Raw genomic sequence first — 18,003 nt, forward strand, 5'->3', positions numbered from 1 at the left:
CTAGAGTAACATCTGCTTTAAGGACAGCACCCAAAAAAGCCCTTTTTTGGGCAGAAAGATATCAGTCCTGGTTGGGAGGGAACCGCTGGTTAAAAGGGTACTCCAGAATCAAACTTAAGTTTCTTCAAGCAACTAACTACTACAGTATTCAAAGGGCTGAAAGATATCAGTCCGTGTGTCTTGCCACAGCTGGAGGCACCCTGGTTGGGAGGGAACCGCTGGTTAAAAGGGGTACTCCAGAATCAAACTTAAGTTCCTTCAAGCAACTAACTACTACAGTATTCAAAGGGCTGAAAGATATCAGTCCGTGTGTCTTGCAACAGCTGGAGGCACCCTGGTTGGGAGGGAACCGCTGGTTAAAAGGGGTACTCCAGTATAAAACTTAAGTTCCTTCAAGCAACTAACTACTACAGTATTCAAAGGGCTGAAATATATCAAACCGTGTGTTTTGCAACAGCTGCAGGCACCCTGGTTGGGGACCACTGCATAAAAGGGGTACTCCGCTGGCAAGCTTTTTTTTCTTTAAAGCAACTAACTACTACAGTATTCAAAGGGCTGAAAGATATCAGTCCGTGTGTCTTGCAACAGCTGGAGGCACCCTGGTTGGGAGGGAACCGCTGGTTAAAAGGGGTACTCCAGTATAAAACTTAAGTTCCTTCAATCAACTAACTACTACAGTATTCAAAGGGCTGAAATATATCAGTCCGTGTGTTTTGCAACAGCTGGAGGCACCCTGGTTGGGGACCACTGCTTAAAGGAGAACTCTGATGCTCTAAATTAATACTATAATGTAGCCTAGACTCCTACCTTTCCAAAGATGCTATTTCCACGCGAATCGGTCCAGCCGTTTGTCCGCTATGCCCGTCCGAAAATCCGGTCACTTCCGGGTACAGTGCATATGTAGTGTAGCGTAAAAGGCTACATCTCCCATAATGCATTAGTCTAATTTCCTGTCCGCTCCTGCCCTCCCCTGATTTATCGGTCAGCGGCGATAACGATGTGCGCATGCGCACATCTATAATGTAGATTTGCCAGCAGCGTTTGCTGAGCTAAGCATATAGCAGCTCAGAAAACCCAAATAAATGAATAGATTAGTGAGGGGGGAGTAGCCGACTCCGGGCTAGGAGGCGGCGGAGCGATGAAAAAAGAAATTGAGCGTCATCAGAAAACTGAAAAGTACAGAGCTTCCGGTGAGCGACAGAAAGAAGAGGAGGACCGAGATCCTTACCATATGGACAGCGTAAGCACATTATAATGTTATATAACTTTCTTTAATGCTTTTTTTTCACAGATAAAATTTTTCACCAGAGTAGTCCTTTAAAAAGGGAACTCCGCTGGCAAGCTTTTTTGCTCATTGTCACACTAGTGCAAATCACATTAGGTGTGACAGTTGTGCAAATTTAAAAAACAATACTTTTCTTGGCTGTTAAATAAAATCAGTCGTCACTGTCAGTTCACGTCACAGTTGCCATTTTTTTGCCTGCAGGGCAAATTGTGTCACCCTAGTGCAAATCACATTAGGTGTGGCAGTTGTGCAAATAAAAAAAAAATACCTTTCTTGGCTGTTAAATAAAATAAGTTGTCACGTCACTGTCAGTTCACGTCCCAGTTGCCAGTTTTTTTCCTGCAGGGCAAATTGTGTCACCCTGGTGCAAATTACATTAGGTGTGATAGTTGTGCAAATAAAAAAAATTACCTTTTTTGGCTGTTAAATGAAATCAGTAGTCACTGTCAGTTCACGACACAGTTGCCCTTTTTTTTGCCTGCAGGTCAAATTGTGTCACCCTAGTGCAAATCACATTTGGTGTGACACTTTTGCAAATTTAACCCAAAAAATGTCAGGCAGAGGAAGGCCACCCCGCAGGGGTCATCATGATGCTGGGATTCCCTTTGGCCCTAGAATGGCCAGTGTTCAGAGGCCACGTACCCTGAATCCCCAAAGTTCTGAGGATTTAGTTGACTGGCTATCACAAGACACCCAATCTACTACAGCTTCCACTCGGAACCTTGACGCACCGTCCTTCTCCTCCTCTAGCTTAGCTTCGGGCACCTCTCATGCTACCACTTGCCCGCCTGCCACCACCACCAACACTAGCACCGTAGCAGCTTTACTTGATCCGTCAGAGGAGTTATTTACACATCAGTTTGAAGACATGAGTGATGCGCAACCATTATTGCCAGAGGATGTAGTTAACAGGGATATGTCTCAGTCAGGCAGCATTACACACATGGACGTACGGTGTGATGATGATGTTGTACCCGCTGCTGCTTCCTTTCTTGAGGTGTCAGATAGCGGTGAAGGTGTTGATGATGACGATGTGTCCGTGGATGCCACGTGAGTGCCCGCTAGAAGAGAAGAAGAGGGGGAAAGTTCAGATGGGGAGACAGAGAGGAGGAGGAGACGAGTTGGAAGCAGGGGGAGGTCGTCACAAGGAGCTAGTGGCACAGTCAGACAGCATGCATCGGCACCCGGACACCATTGGGACACCGCAGTGGAAGGTACCCAGACGAAAAATTTTTGCACAAAAGGCAATCCCCAACCTTTACTCCATTGTGCAAAAGGAAATTATGGCATGTCTGGCACACAGTGTAGGGGCAAGGGTCCATCTGACCACTGATACCTGTTCTGCAAAGCTTGGTCAGGGCAGGTATATCACCTACACTGCGCATTGGGTACACCTGGTGACGGCTGCCAAGCATGGAAAGTGTGGCTCTGCAGAGGAGTTGGTGACACCGCCACGACTTGCAGGCAGGCCTGCTGCCACCTCCTCTACTCCTCCTACTCCATCCTCTTCCATAACATCCTCGGCCGAGTCCTCTTCCACTGCTGCGTCTTGCTCCACATCACCGGCACCCCCGCAGCTCCCCAGGTGCTATTCCACATCCCGGATACGGCAGTGTCACGCCATCTTGGGGTTGACTTGCCTCAAAGCGGAGAGTCACACCGCACCTGCACTCCTGTCAGCCCCGAACGCACAGGTGGACCAGTGGCTGACTCCGCAACAACTGGAGATCAGCAAGGTGGTTTGTGACAACGGAACAAATTTGTTGGTGGCATTGAGGTTGGGCAAGTTGACACGTGCCGTGCATGGCACATGTGTGTAATCTGATTGTACAACGCTTTGTGCTCAAGTACCCAGGCTTACAGGATGTCCTGAAGCAGTCCAGGAAGGTGTGTGGCCAATTTAGGCGTTCCTACACGGCCATGGCGCACTTGTCAAATATCCAGCGGCGAAACAACATGCCAGTGAGGCGCTTCATTTGCGACAGCCCGACACGTTGGAATTCAATACTCCTAATGTTCGACCGTCTGCTCCAACAAGAAAAAGCCGTCAATGACTATTTGTATGACCAGGGTGCTAGGACATCATCTGCGGAGCTGGGAATTTTTTTGCCACGTTACTGGAGGCTCATGCGCAATGCCTGGAGGCTCATACGTCCTTTTGAGGAGGTGACAAACCTGGTCAGTCGCACCGAAGGCACCATCAGCGACATCATACCGTTTGTTTTCTTCCTGGAGCGTGCCCTGCGAAGAGTGCTGGATCAGGCAGTAGAACGACCTTTACTGGGTGTAGACGGAACTAGACCCCCGGTATAAACATAAAGTGCCTGACATGTTACCGCATTACAGCAAGGTGGAAAGGATTAAGCAGGTCCAAAATAAATTAAGCAGTATGCTGTACACATCGTATAAGGGTCATGTCTAAGCACAACAGGGATCTAACAGGGGAAGAGGTGAAAGTAATCCTCCTCCTCCTCCCACGAACACGCCGGCAAGGACAGGATGCTGTACAGACATGCTGTTGATGGAGGACATGCGGAGCTTTTTAAGTCCTACGCATCGCCACAGCCCTTCGAGGTGCACCATCAGAGAACGACTTGACCGACAGGTAGCAGACTACCTGGCCTTAACCGCAGATATCGACACTCTGAGGAGCGATTAACCTCTTGACTACTGGGTGTGCCGGCTTGACCTGTGGCCTGAGCTATCACAATTTGCACTCAAACTTCTGGCCTGTCCCGCTTCAAGTGTCCTGTCAGAAAGGACCTTCAGTGGAGCAGGAGGTATTGTCACTGAGAAGAGGAGTCGCCTTGGTCAAAAAAGTCTGGATTATCTCACCTTTCTTAAGATGAATGAGGGATGGATCCCAAAGGGACTGACACTGTGCGATACATTTGACTGAGCAAGGCTTGATCAGATGAGCTGCCTTGGGCTAAAAATGGTCCACACGCTGCTGTATTTGAACTCTGAATGCCGGATGACTTGCGTGACTTATCCGCCACCAACTAGGGTTCAAGCCGCAATGTTTTAGGGCACTTTCTGCCTGGCGAAACAAACAGAAATTTTTCTGCCCGCTGCTACAGCAGCAGCTGCGACAATGCCCAACTTTTCATCCATGTGTACATGCCTAATTTCTATGGCCTCTGCTGCTGCACTTGTTATGGTGCTGCAATTTTTATGGCCGCTGCTAGAGCTGCGACAATACCAAATTTTCCAGCCAGGTGTACATGCCTAATTTTTCCGGCCTCTGCTGCTGCACTTTTTCTGGTGCTGCAATTTTTCTGGCTGCTGCTACAGCTGCGGCTGCGACAATACACAATGTTTCATCCATGTGTACATGCCTGTCACGATGCCGGCTGGCAGGAGGTGGATCCTCTGTGCCAGAGAGGGATTGGCGTGGACCGTGCTAGTGGACCGGTTCTAAGTCACTACTGGTTTTCACCAGAGCCCGCCGCAAAGCGGGATGGTCTTGCTGCGGCGGTAGTGACCAGGTCGTATCCACTAGCAACGGCTCAACCTCTCTGGCTGCTGAAGATAGGCGCGGTACAAGGGAGTAGACAGAAGCAAGGTCGGACGTAGCAGAAGGTCGGGGGCAGGCGGCAAGGTTCGTAGTCAGGGTGGATAGCAGAAGTTCTGGTACACAGGCTTTGGACACACAAAACGCTTTCACTGGCACAAGGCAACAAGATCCGGCAAGGGAGTGCATGGGAGGAGGTCAGATATAGTCAGGGAGCAGGTGGAAGCCAATTAAGCTAATTGGGCCAGGCACCAATCATTGGTGCACTGGCCCTTTAAGTCTCAGGGAGCTGGCGCGCGCGCGCCCTAGAGAGCGGAGCCGCGCGCGCCAGCACATGACAGCAGGGGACGGGAACGGGTAAGTGACCTGGGATGCGATTCGCGAGCGGGCGCGTCCCGCTGTGCGAATCGCATCCCCGACGGCCATGACAGTGCAGCACTCCCGGTCAGCGGGACCGACCGGGGCGCTGCGGAGAGAGAGACGCCGTACGCGCTCCGGGGAGGAGCGGGGACCCGGAGCGCTAGGCGTAACAGTACCCCCCCCCCTTAGGTCTCCCCTTCTCTTTGTCCGGTAACTGCCTCCCCTGGGATGAGGACACCGGGAAAGGATGGAGGGATTCCTCAACGGCAGGCAGTACAGCAGGAGTGGGAATGGGGAGGGAGGGCAGAGGGCGAGGCCTGGCACGGGGCAGTGTGATACCAGGACGAGGGCCATGAGAAGGCACCGAGGTTTGCCTGACTGGACTGGGAGGGAGGGAGAGGCACTTCTTAAGGCGGGCAGAGTCCATAACGACCTTAGGGAGACCGGATACAGGAGGAACCACAGGGTCACGGCAGGGAGTACTGGGAACCGGTTTAAGGCAGTCCTTGAAGCAAGAGGTACCCCAGCTCTTGATCTCCCCTGTGGACCAATCCAGGGTTGGGGAATGGTGTTGAAGCCAGGGTAGTCCAAGAAGAATTTCGGAAGTGCAATTGGAGAGGACCAAAAACTCAATTTTTTCGTGATGAGTTCCGATGCACATTAGGAGGGGCTCCGTGCGGTAACGCACGGTGCAATCCAACCTGGCTCCGTTGACCGCGGAAATGTGGAGTGGCTTGACAAGACGGGTCACCGGGATGCGGAATTTATTCACCAAGGACTCCCGAATAAAATTCCCAGAGGCACCAGAGTCCAGGCAGGCCACGGCTGAGAGGGAAGAGCTGGCTGAAGGCGAAATCCGTACAGGCACCGTGAGACGTGGAGAAGCCGACTTAGCATCAAGAGACGCCACACCCACGAGAGCTGGGTGCGAGCGTGCGTTTCCCAGACGTGGAGGACGGATAGGGCAATCCACCAAAAAATGTTCGGTACTGGCACAGTACAGACAAAGATTCTCTTCCTTACGGCGATTCCTCTCTTCCAGGGTCAGGCGAGACCGATCCACTTGCATGGCCTCCTCGGCGGGAGGCCTAGGCGCAGATTGCAATGGAGACTGTGGGAGAGGTGTCCAGAGATCTAAGTCTTTTTCCTGGTGGAGCTCTTGATGTCTCTCAGAAAAACGCATGTCAATGCGAGTGGCTAGATGAATGAGTTCATGCAGGTTAGCAGGAGTTTCTCGTGCGGCCAGAACATCTTTAATGTTGCTGGATAGGCCTTTTTTAAAGGTCGCGCAGAGGGCCTCATTATTCCAGGAAAGTTCAGAAGCAAGAGTACGGAATTGTATGGCGTACTCGCCAACGGAAGAATTACCCTGGACCAGGTTCAGCAGGGCAGTCTCAGCAGAAGAGGCTCGGGCAGGTTCCTCAAAGACACTTCGAATTTCCGAGAAGAAGGAGTGTACAGAGGCAGTGACGGGGTCATTGCGGTCCCAGAGCGGTGTGGCCCATGACAGGGCTTTTCCAGACAGAAGGCTGACTACGAAAGCCACCTTAGACCTTTCAGTAGGAAACTGGTCCGACATCATCTCCAAGTGCAGGGAACATTGCGAAAGAAAGCCACGGCAAAACTTAGAGTCCCCATTAAATTTGTCCGGCAAGGACAGGCGGAGGCTAGGAGTGGCCACTCGCTGCGGAAGGGGTGCAGGAGCTGGCGGAGGAGATGATTGCTGCTGAAGTTGCGACTGAAGTTGCTGCACAATGGTGGACACTTCCGACAGCTGGTGGGTTAGATGGGCGATCTGTCGGGATTGCTGGGCGACCACCGTGGTGATATCAGAGATATAAGGCAGAGGGACCTCAGCGGGATCCATGGCCGGATCTACTGTCACGATGCCGGCTGGCAGGAGGTGGATCCTCTGTGCCAGAGAGGGATTGGCGTGGACCGTGCTAGTGGACCGGTTCTAAGTCACTACTGGTTTTCACCAGAGCCCGCCGCAAAGCGGGATGGTCTTGCTGCGGTGGTAGTGACCAGGTCGTATCCACTAGCAATGGCTCAACCTCTCTGGCTGCTGAAGATAGGCGCGGTACAAGGGAGTAGACAGAAGCAAGGTCGGACGTAGCAGAAGGTCGGGGGCAGGCGGCAAGGTTCGTAGCCAGGGTGGATAGCAGAAGTTCTGGTACACAGGCTTTGGACACACAAAACGCTTTCACTGGCACAAGGCAACAAGATCCGGCAAGGGAGTGCATGGGAGGAGGTCAGATATAGTCAGGGAGCAGGTGGAAGCCAATTAAGCTAATTGGGCCAGGCACCAATCATTGGTGCACTGGCCCTTTAAGTCTCAGGGAGCTGGCGCGCGCGCGCCCTATAGAGCGGAGCCGCGCGCGCCAGCACATGACAGCAGGGGACGGGAACGGGTAAGTGACCTGGGATGCGATTCGCGAGCGGGCGCGTCCCGCTGTGCGAATCGCATCCCCGACGGCCATGACAGTGCAGCGCTCCCGGTCAGCGGGACCGACCGGGGCGCTGCGGAGAGAGAGACGCCGTACGCGCTCCGGGGAGGAGCGGGGACCCGGAGCGCTAGGCGTAACAATGCCTAATTTTTTTGGCCTCTGCTGCTGCACTTGTTATGGTGCTGCAATTTTTATGGCCGCTGCTACAGCTGCGACAATACCAAATTTTCCAGCCAGGTGTACATGCCTAAATTTTCTGGCCTCTGCTGCTGCACTTTTTCTGGTGCTGCAATTTTTCTGGCTGCTGCTACAGATGCGGCTGCGACAATACCAAATTTTTCATCCATGTGTACATGCCTAATTTTTCTGGCCTCTGCTGCTGCAATTGTTATGGTGCTGCAATTTTTATGGCCGCTGCTACAGAAGCGGCTGCAACAATTCCAAATTTTTCAGGCATGTGTACTCTCTGCATCTGGTACTCTCTGCTGACATCTCTGTCCATTTTAGCAACTGTGGATATTAGATGTATGCTAAGGGTAGCTCAGAGGTTAGAACTGCTGCCTTGCAGCGCTGGGGCCTTGGGTTCAAATCCCACTATGTGCTGCCTCAAGGGGAGCTCTAACTATGTGCAGCCTAACATGGGGGGATCTTACTACTGGTTTTCCATTTAGGAATAATAGGTGATTTATGCCCTTTATGGATTAAAACCAGACTCTGCATCAACTATGTAATTTTCCATGGGAGTTTTGCCATGGATCCCACTCCGGCACACCACAGTCCAGGTGTTAGTCCCCTTGAAACAACTTTTAAATCACTATTGTGGCCAGAAAGAGTCCCTGTGGGTTTTAAAATTTGCCTGCCCATTGAAGTCAATGGCGGTTCGCCCGGTTCGCCGGTTCGCAAACTTTTGCGGAAGTTCGAAAATTTTATGTTCGCGACATCACTAATGACAAGGCTATCAGCTGCAGCTAGCAAAGATAACATAAATACCCATGCAGGAGTACTCATGTTACTCCTGGGCAGATAGCTGCTAGGGAGATTAAACAAATGATACTGGTTTCTGAACTGATGGCTGTTTACAAAGTTAAAATAGATGTTTTTCTTCTCAGCTCAAGAGTCAAAATGTTGGTACTAAGCTGCAATATGCATGCCTCTTCCCTTTCCCATCCATCCCAGCTTTGCATAAATTATGTAAAGGGATTACTTTCCAGCCCTGATCCTTGTACATCAATCATGTGAAAGAGGAAGGAGGTGCACATGCTGAAGTTCAGCACTGCTTCTATGACAATTGAGAATGAAACATGATTGAATACATTTGTAAATAGCCACCATTTTAGAGACAGTTGTCATGTGTTTTATCTATCAGCAGCCATCCCGTCATATCACCCAGGGGCCAGGCAATCGCCGCAAATGGCCAGTCGATTCAGACTGGCGATTTGCGGCTATTCCGGGTCAATCAGGTCTCTGGTGACCCGGTGACCTGGAAAAAAAGGGTGAATGGGGCTGTCTGAGACAGCCCCACTCACCCTTACCCAGCAGGAGTGAGGTGGCATGGGTGCCGCCTCACGATCACGTGATAGATCGGTCGGAATGACCGACCAATCACGACCCTGCTGGGCGGTGATCAGGACAGCGATCATGGCGGCGATCGGGGCCGGTGGGGTCTCTTACCTCTCCCTGGTCCAGCGGGGGTCCCCTCAGGAGCGGTGGTGGAGACAGGAGCAGCAGGATTGGCGGCAGCAGCGGCAGTCCCAGCGGCAGGATACAGCTGGAGGTGAGGTCTGTTCACCTCCTGCTGTTGCTAAGCAACAACCCTCAGCATGCAAAGCCAAAGGGCATGCTGGGAGTTGTAGTTTTGCAATAGCTGGAGTTCCAACTACAACTCCCAGCATGCCCTTTGGTAGTCTGTGCATGCTGGGGGTTGTAGTTATGCAACAGCTAAAGGCAAATTTTTTCTATGAAAAAGTGTGCATACAGCTGTTGCATAACTACAACTCCCAACATGCACAGACTACCAAAGGGCATGCTGGGAGTTGTAGCAGTGTGCCTTCAGCTGTTGCAAAACTAAAACTCTCAGCAAACCCTTCGACTGTCAATGCATGCTGATTGTTGCAGTTTTGCAACAGGTGGAGACACATTGGTTGTGAAACAGAGTCTGTGTCCTAACTCAGTGTTTTGCAACCAGTGTGCCTCCAGCTGTTGCAAAAATACAACTCCCAGCTTGCACTGAGAGACTGTACATGCTGGGAGTTATAGTTTTGCAACAGCTGGAGGCACACTGGTTGCGAAACACTGAGTTAGGACACAAACTCTGTTTCACAAAAAAAGTAAAACTTCTTGTACGGCAGTGTTTCCAAAACGGAGCCTGTCGCTGTTGAAAAACAGCAACTCCCAGTAATGCCACTGACTGTCCAGGCATGCTGGGTGTTTTGCAACAGCTGGAGACACCCTGTTTGGGAAACACTACCATAGGGTATTTTTGTGGCGGATTCAAATCCCTAATTTAGTCCTCAAATGCGCATGGCGCTCTCTTGCTTTGGAGTCCTGTCGTATTTCAAGGAAACAGTTTAGGGCCACATATGGGGTATTTCATACTCTGGAGAAATTGCGTTACAAATTTTGGGGGGGCTTTTTCTCCTTTTACCCCTCATGAAAAGGTAAAGTCGGGGTCTACACCAGCATGTTAGTGTAAATAAAATTTATTTTACACTAACATGCTGGTGTTGCCCCATACTTTTAATTTTCACAAGCAATAAAAGGAAAAAAAAGATCCCCAAAATTTGAACTCAATTTCTCCTGAATACGGAAATACCCCATATGTGGGCATAAAATGCGCACTATGTACATTTGAGGTCTAAATTGATGATTTGCACAGGGGTGGCTGATTTTACAGCGATTCTGACATAAACGTAAAACAATAAATACCCATATGTGACCACATACCCCATATGTGGATGTAAAGTGCTCTGTGGGTGAACTACAATGCTCAGAAGAGAAGGAGCGCCATTGGGCTTTTGGAGAGAGAATGAGTCTGAAATTTAAGGCCATGTGTGTTTACAAAGCCCCCATAGTGCCAGAACAATGGACCTCATTTTGGAAACTACACCCCTCACATGATGTAATAAGGGGTACAGTGAGCATTTTCATCCCACAGGTGTCCGACAGATTTTTGGAACAGTGGTCCGTGAAAATAAAAAATTAAATTTTTCATTTGCACAGCCCACTGTTCCAAAGATCTGGCAAACGCCAGTGGGGTTTAAATGTTCACTGCACCCCTTATTAAATTCTGTGAGGGGTGTAGTTTCCAAAATGGGGTCACATGTGGGGGGGGGGGGTACACCGTTCTGGCACCATAGGGGGCTTTGTAAACGCACATGGCCCCCGACTTCTATTCCAACCAAATTCTCTGACCGAAAGCCTAATGGCGCTCCTTCTCTTCTGGGCATTGTAGTTCGCCCGCAGAGCACTTTACATCCACATATGGGGTATTTCCATACTCAGAAAAAATGGGGTTACAAATTTTGGGAGGCTTTTTCTCCAATTACCCCTCGTGAAAATGAAAAATTTGGGGTAACCAGCATTTTAGTGAAAAAAATCTAATTTTTCATTTTCACGTCCAACTTTTGCGGAAATTTGTCAAACACCTGTGGGGTGTTAAGGCTCACTGTACCCCTTGTTACGTTCCTTGAGGAGTGTAGTTTCCAAAATATTATGCCATGTGTTTTTTTTTTGTTGTTGTTCCTGCACCATAGGGGCTTACTAAATGCGACATGCCCCCCAAAAACCATTTCAGCAAAATTTGCTTTCCAAAAGCCAAATGTGACTTCTTCTCTTCTGAGCATTGTAGTTCACCCGCAGAGCACTTGACATCCACACATGGGGTATTTCCATACTCAGAAGAGATGGGGTTACAAATGTTGTGGGGTATTTTCTCCTATAACCCCTTGTAAAAATAGAAAATTTTGGGGAAAACCAGCATTTTAGTGAAAAAATGTTTTTATTTACACATCCGACTTTAACGAAAAGTCATCTTAACACCTGTGGGGTGTTAAGGCTCACTGGACCCCTTGTTACGTTCCTTGAGGGATGTAGTTTCCAAAATAGTATGCCATGTTATTTTTTTTTTTGCTGGCACCATAGGGGCTTCCTAAATGTGACATGCCCCCCAAAAACCATTTCAGAAAAACTTACTCTCCAAAATCCCAGTGTCGCTCCTTCCCTTCTGAGCCTTGTAGTGCACCCACAGAGCACTTGATACCCACATATGTGGTATTTCCTTACTCAAGAGAAATTGGGTTACAAATTTTGGGGGGGATTTTTCTCCTTCTACCCCTTGTGAAATTTCAAAAACTGGGTCTACAAGAACATGCGAGTGTAAAAAATGAAGATTTTGAATTTTCTCCTTCACTTTGCTGCTATTCCTGTGAAACACCTAAAGGGTTAACACACTTTCTCAATGTAATTTTGAATACTTGGGGAGGGGGTGCATTTTTTATAATGGGGTCATTTATGGGGTATTTCTAATATGAAAACCCCTCAAATCAACTTCAAAACTGAACTAGCCCTGAAAAGTTCAGATTTTGAAAATTTTGTGAACAATTGGAAAATTGCTGCTGAACTTTGAAGCCCTCTGATGTCTTCCAAAAGTTAAAACATGTCAACTTTATGATGCAATCATAAAGTAGACAAATTGTATATGTGAATCAATATATAATTTAGTTGGAATATCCATTTTTCTTACAAGTAGAGAGTTTCAAAGTTAGAAAAATGCTAAATTTTCTACATTTTCATGAAGCTCACTGTGCTTCCCTGCTTCATCAATATGCAATGCTAAGCCTGCCTCTTATGGTGATTTCTTCACTCTCAAGTAGCTCTGATACACCAGTGCCAGCAGGCTCTCACATTCTAGTGACATGAGAGTTAAGAAATTACCATATTCCTTACAGAGGCAGGCAGAACGATGCATACTGTGCTAGCTCCCTGCTTCCATTGCGCAAAGAGATGCTATAGCAAAAGGGAAATAAATGACAAGAACTTTGCCACTACTAGACCAATTAAAGGGGTACTCCGGGGAACTAAAGCCATAGCCCATTCTTTCCCTCTCACCAACCTATGCATTTGTCTAAATATCATTCATTAGCTATATACAACAGTTTTCCTCTTTCAGCTGTCACTTACTTGCAGCAAGTGAGAGAAAAATTCATTTTTTAGATCCACTTTGTCTCCTCAGTGAGAGCAGCCCCTCCCATCAAGACAACATCACCTGATCTATGTCTGCTCTCTGATTGGGCTAGAGCTCTGGCTGTACAGCCACCCCTAAACCCCCCCCATGTGAGAGAAAAGCAGTGAAGATTCTTAGTCACAACCGAGCACATAGCTGCTGTATTTCTTTTGAATATGCTGCCATTCAGAACACACAAATATTTACGGCAGGAGGCAAAGTTTAAAAGAAAAGACATTTACAGTGGCCCAGATTTATCAAACTGTGTGAGAGAAAAAGTGGAGAGATTTCCCCATATGCAGCCAATCACAGCTCAGCTTTCACTTTACCTCAGCTTGTTAGCTGGTTGCTGTGGGAAAATCCCTCCACTATTTCTCTCACACAGTTTGATAAATTTCCCCCAGTGTGTGTATGTGTGATCTGCAGTGTAAGCCTGCACACAGATAGTGTAAGCAGTTGGTTGGCAGCCATTACACAGACCTGCAATGAATTCTGGGAGTTGTAGTCTCTGTACAGCAAACAAGGAAAACGTATTTAGGAGACATCAGGGGCCAAAGGAGCAGCCAAAATCACATGAATAACTACAGGGAACACAGAACAGGTATTGTGGTGGATTTGGGGCATTTTTATTTTTATTTACTTCCCTGGAGTACCCCTTTAAAGTAAGTGACCCCTTGTTTAAATGCTGTTCACCCACATTATAACCCAATATATTGGGTTAAGTGGCGGTGAACAGCCTGTCAGTGTTCCTTTAACCCCTTAAGGACCCATGGCGTATGGGTACGCACTGGCTTCCTGGTAGTTAAGGACCCAGGGCGTACCTGTACGCCCATGGGAATTCCGGTCCTGACACCCCCCATGTCGGCGATCGGCGCAGATTGCCGGTGAATTCACACCGGCGATCTGCGGTGATTCCGGAGATACATGGTGATCGGGGGTGTAGAATACACCCAAAATCCACTTCTGTATCTATGGGGAGGTGGCGATTTCGTCACCCCCCAGGAGCGCTGCTATTGGTCGGACGATCGTTAATGTCCCCTTCTCGCAGCTCTGCTTGCCCACCGCGTTCAGTCAGCGGTTAAAGCTGTGAGAGAGAGCCAGGGACCCCCCCCTGCAGAGATCAGAGCCCCTCAAGGCTGAAGAACTGTCCATTATTCAGGGCGAGTTTACAGTGAAGGGTGGGAGGTAAAAAAAAAAATATAAAAAAATAAAAAAGTTAAAAAAATGACAATTTCCCCCTAAGCCCCTAATAGGTCCTCAAGGGTCCACCGCAGTTTTTTCTGTGTGACCTGGGTTCAGGGCGCTGAATTTGCCCCCCCCCGACACACACACCTTTTTTGGCCACAGCATTTTTTTTCCCCATATAACGATGTGTGATTTATAATCACACACCGTTATACAGTGGTGTTGCGACCGGGGTGCGGCCCGCACCGGGTGACACCATCCTGATGGGGTGACACCAGGTACGCCCCCGGTCCTCAGTTGCGCTGTCTCCGTACTAGCAGCACCCCCCCACCCCCCGTCCTCACTTGCGCTGTCTCCGTACTAGTAGGACCATCCCCTTGTCACCTGCACAGTGAACCGGCCTGCGCCCCCACGTCTTCTGTTGCGCCGGCCCGACGTGCCTCCACAGGGCCGCGCAGGAGGACGTGACGTCACTCGCAGAGCGCCCTGAGAAAGGAGCGCTGCGCTGGATGGGTGAGTGAGTGTGTGTCTGTCTCACTCTCTCTGTTTGTGTGTCTCTGTCTGTGTGTGTGTGACTCTGTGTGTGTGTGTGTGACTGTGTGACTGTGTGTGTGTGACTTTGTGTGTGTGTCTCTATGTGTGTGTGTTTGTGTGTGTGTGTGTTTGTGTGTGTGTCTGTCGCTATCTCTGTCTGTGTGTGGCTCTCTGTCTGTGTGTGACTCTCTATCTGTGTGTGACTCTCTGTCTGTGTATGACTCTGTGTGTGTGTGACTGCGTGTGACTCTGTGTGTGTGTGTGACTGTGTGTGACTTTGTCTGTGTGTGTGTGTGTGTGTCTCTGTCTGTGAGTGTGTCTCTCTGACTGTGTGTGTGTGTGTGTGTCTCTCTATCTATCTGTGTGTGTGTCTCTGTGTTGTGTGTGTATGTGTTTGTTTTTTTTTGAGGGGGGGGGGGGTTTGTTTGAACCAGCGATCTAATGTGGGGAGACTTTGACCTATTGTGGGGAACATGCAAGGGAACCTGCGGCCTAATGGGCGGAAACTACTACCAAATGTGGGGAATCTATGCTACCTAATGTGGGGAAACTGCTACCTAATGTGCCAAAGCTGCTACATAATGTGGAAAAACAGCTACCTAATGTGGGGAATCTGTGCTACCTAATGAGGGTAAACTGCTACCTAATGTGTGTAATCTATGCTACCTAATGTGGGGAAATTACTACCTAATGTGGGGTAACTGGTACCAAATGTGGGGAACCTATGCTACCTAATGTGGGGAAACTGCTACCTACCTAATGTGGGGGAATTGCTACCTACCTTAAGTGGGGGAACTGCTGCATACCTAATGCTCCCCCACTGGCAGTAGCACCCTCATCGTCCACCAGCAAACCCCCCCAGTAGCAGCACCTCCATTAGCAGATCCTGATGTGGATGATGGGGGTGCTCCTGCCAGGAGGATGATCCTGCTGATGGATGATGGGGGTGATACTGCCAGGGGGGATGGCCCGTAGCACCCTCATAATCCTCCAGCAACACCCCCCCCAGTACTAGCACCCCCATCATCAACTAGCAACATCACCAGATATATATTCAGAGGGTACAGTATGTGGCAGATTTATATTCAGAGGGTACAGTATGTGGTAGTTTTATATTCAGAGGGTACAGTGTGTGGCAGTATTATATTCAGAGGGTACAGTATGTGGCAGACTTATATTCAGAGTGTACAGTATGTGTTGGTATTATATTCAGAATGTACAGAAGTGTGGTAGTATTATATTCAGTGGGTACGGTGTATGGAAGGTTTATAATCAAAGAGTATAGTGTATAGTAGTATTATATTTAGAGAATACAGTGTCTGGCAGGTTTATAATAATACTTGTTTTCATATAGAGGATGAGAATGCGCTGACATAGTGAGGAGTCATCTGGGCGTTACACATTCTACAGACAGAAGTTTTAGCTGGACCAGGCGGTATGTACCATCTGAATTAGATAAGGAAAGACTATAGAGAAGACGTCACCTGTAGTCACTGATATCATTGTGTATTCCCCTCACTATAGAGAAGACGTTACCTGTTGTCACTGATATCATTGTGTATTCTCCTCACTATAGAGAAGACGTCACCTGTAGTCACTCATATCATTGTGTATTTGTCACAATCCGGACTGGTATGCAGGTAGTGGATCCTCTGGTCAGTGAGGCGATGACGCGGGCCGTACCGGGGGACCGGTTCTAAGGAGTTACTGGTTTTCACCAGAGCCCGCCGCCGGCGGGATGGGCTTGCTGCGGCGGTAACTCCCAGGTCATATCCCCCAATAGCGACTCGACCTCACTGACAGCTGAGATAGGCGTGGTACAAAAGGACTAGACAGAGGCGAGGTCAGACGAAGCAGAAGGTCAGGACAGGTGGGAATGGTACGTAGTAAGGGGCAACAGCAGTAGGTCTGGATACACAGGTTATGGCCCACACTAAACGCTTTCACAAGGCACTAGGCAACAAGATCCAGCAGGGACAGGAAGGGGAAGTGAGTTTAAATAGTATTCACAGTAATTAGGACTGATTAGGAACAGATTGGGCCAGACACCAATTAATGGTGCACTGGCTCTTTAAATCTAAGAGACCCGGCACGCACGCGCCCTAGAGAGCGGGACCGCGCGCGCCCTAGAGAGCGGGACCGCGCGCGCCGGGGCTGAGACAGAGGACGGGGCAGGTATTCAGAACAGGATGCGATCCGCAAGCAGACTAGTGCCGCCATGCGGATCGCATCCCCGTCAGCAGCACTGTAGCAGCGCTCCCGGTCAGAGTGAAAGACCGGGGCGCTGCAGGAGACCAGACGCCGCGAGCGCTCCGGGATGGATACGGGACCTGGAGCGCTCAGCGTTACAGTATTCCCCTCACTATAGAGAAAACGTCACCTGTAGTCACTGATATCATTGTGTATTGTCCTCACTATGTCCTATCAGAGCTGTAGTCACTTGTAAGTTTTACAGTTATGGTGAGTGAAACTACAACTCCCAGCATAATCTTACCACTGCATAAAGGGGTACTCTACTGGAAAACATTTTTTTTAATCAACTGGTGCTACAAAGTTAAACAGATTTATAAATTACTTCTACTTAAAAATCTTAATCCTTCCAGTACTTATTAGCTGCTGTATAAGTGATTCACAGGAAGTTCTTTTCTTTTTTAATTTATTTTCTGTCTGACCACAGTGCTCTGTGCTGACACCTCTGTCCATGTCAAGACCTGTCCATAGTAGGAGCAAATCCATATTGCAAACCTATCCTGCTCTGGACAGTTCCTAACATGGACAGACAGAGCAGTGGACAGACTGGAAAGAACTACACAACTTCCTGTGGAGAATACAACAGCTTAAGTACTGTAAGGATTAAGATTAAGTAATTAAATTTTTTTAAGATTAAGTAATTTAAGATTAAGTAATTTAAAAATCTGTTTAAAGGGGTTCTCCCTTGTTTATACTGTTTTTGTTATTATGTTTGTGTGTTATGTGTGTATAAGTATGTTTTTTTTTTATGTGGGTTGTGATTATGTATATATGTTTTTTCTTACCTTTTGTGAAGATCCGGAAGCTGGTCCCTTTTTCTTCCAGTGGCTTGCTGTGTACCTCGGCCTCCGCCATGTTGTGTTCGGTATGTTCGATGTCGGGGGGTGTGTTCTTGCTTCTGTCCTTCCTATCTTCTGACGTCAGAGGCAAATCTTTTCTTCCTGTTTCTTCTGTGGCTCAGCGACGAATCTGTGGCCTCTTCCGGCGCATGCGCAGGTAGTTTATTTTAATTTTTTTGTATACAATAACGTTTTTTTGGTCTAATTGACAAACTGTCTGCGCTTGCGCAAAGCTACGCTATTAGCATAGACCTAACGTACTCTACGCTGTTAGCGTAGCACTTGCGTACTGGCGCATGCGCAGACAGTTTGTCAATTAGACAAAAAAACTTTATTGGTAAACAAAACAAACAAACTACCTGCGCATG

The 18,003-nt window shown here is 48.6% G+C and overlaps 1 protein-coding gene across 4 annotated transcripts in view; it reads right to left on the reverse strand.

Moving 5' to 3' along the window:
• Positions 1-18,003, reverse strand: part of SLC16A12 (solute carrier family 16 member 12) — a 201,686-nt gene that overhangs the window by 2,970 nt on the left and 180,713 nt on the right. The gene's annotated exons all lie outside the window — the stretch shown is intronic.

This window comes from Hyla sarda, chromosome 7 (genome assembly GCF_029499605.1).
Source record: "Hyla sarda isolate aHylSar1 chromosome 7, aHylSar1.hap1, whole genome shotgun sequence".
Lineage (NCBI taxonomy): Eukaryota > Metazoa > Chordata > Amphibia > Anura > Hylidae > Hyla > Hyla sarda.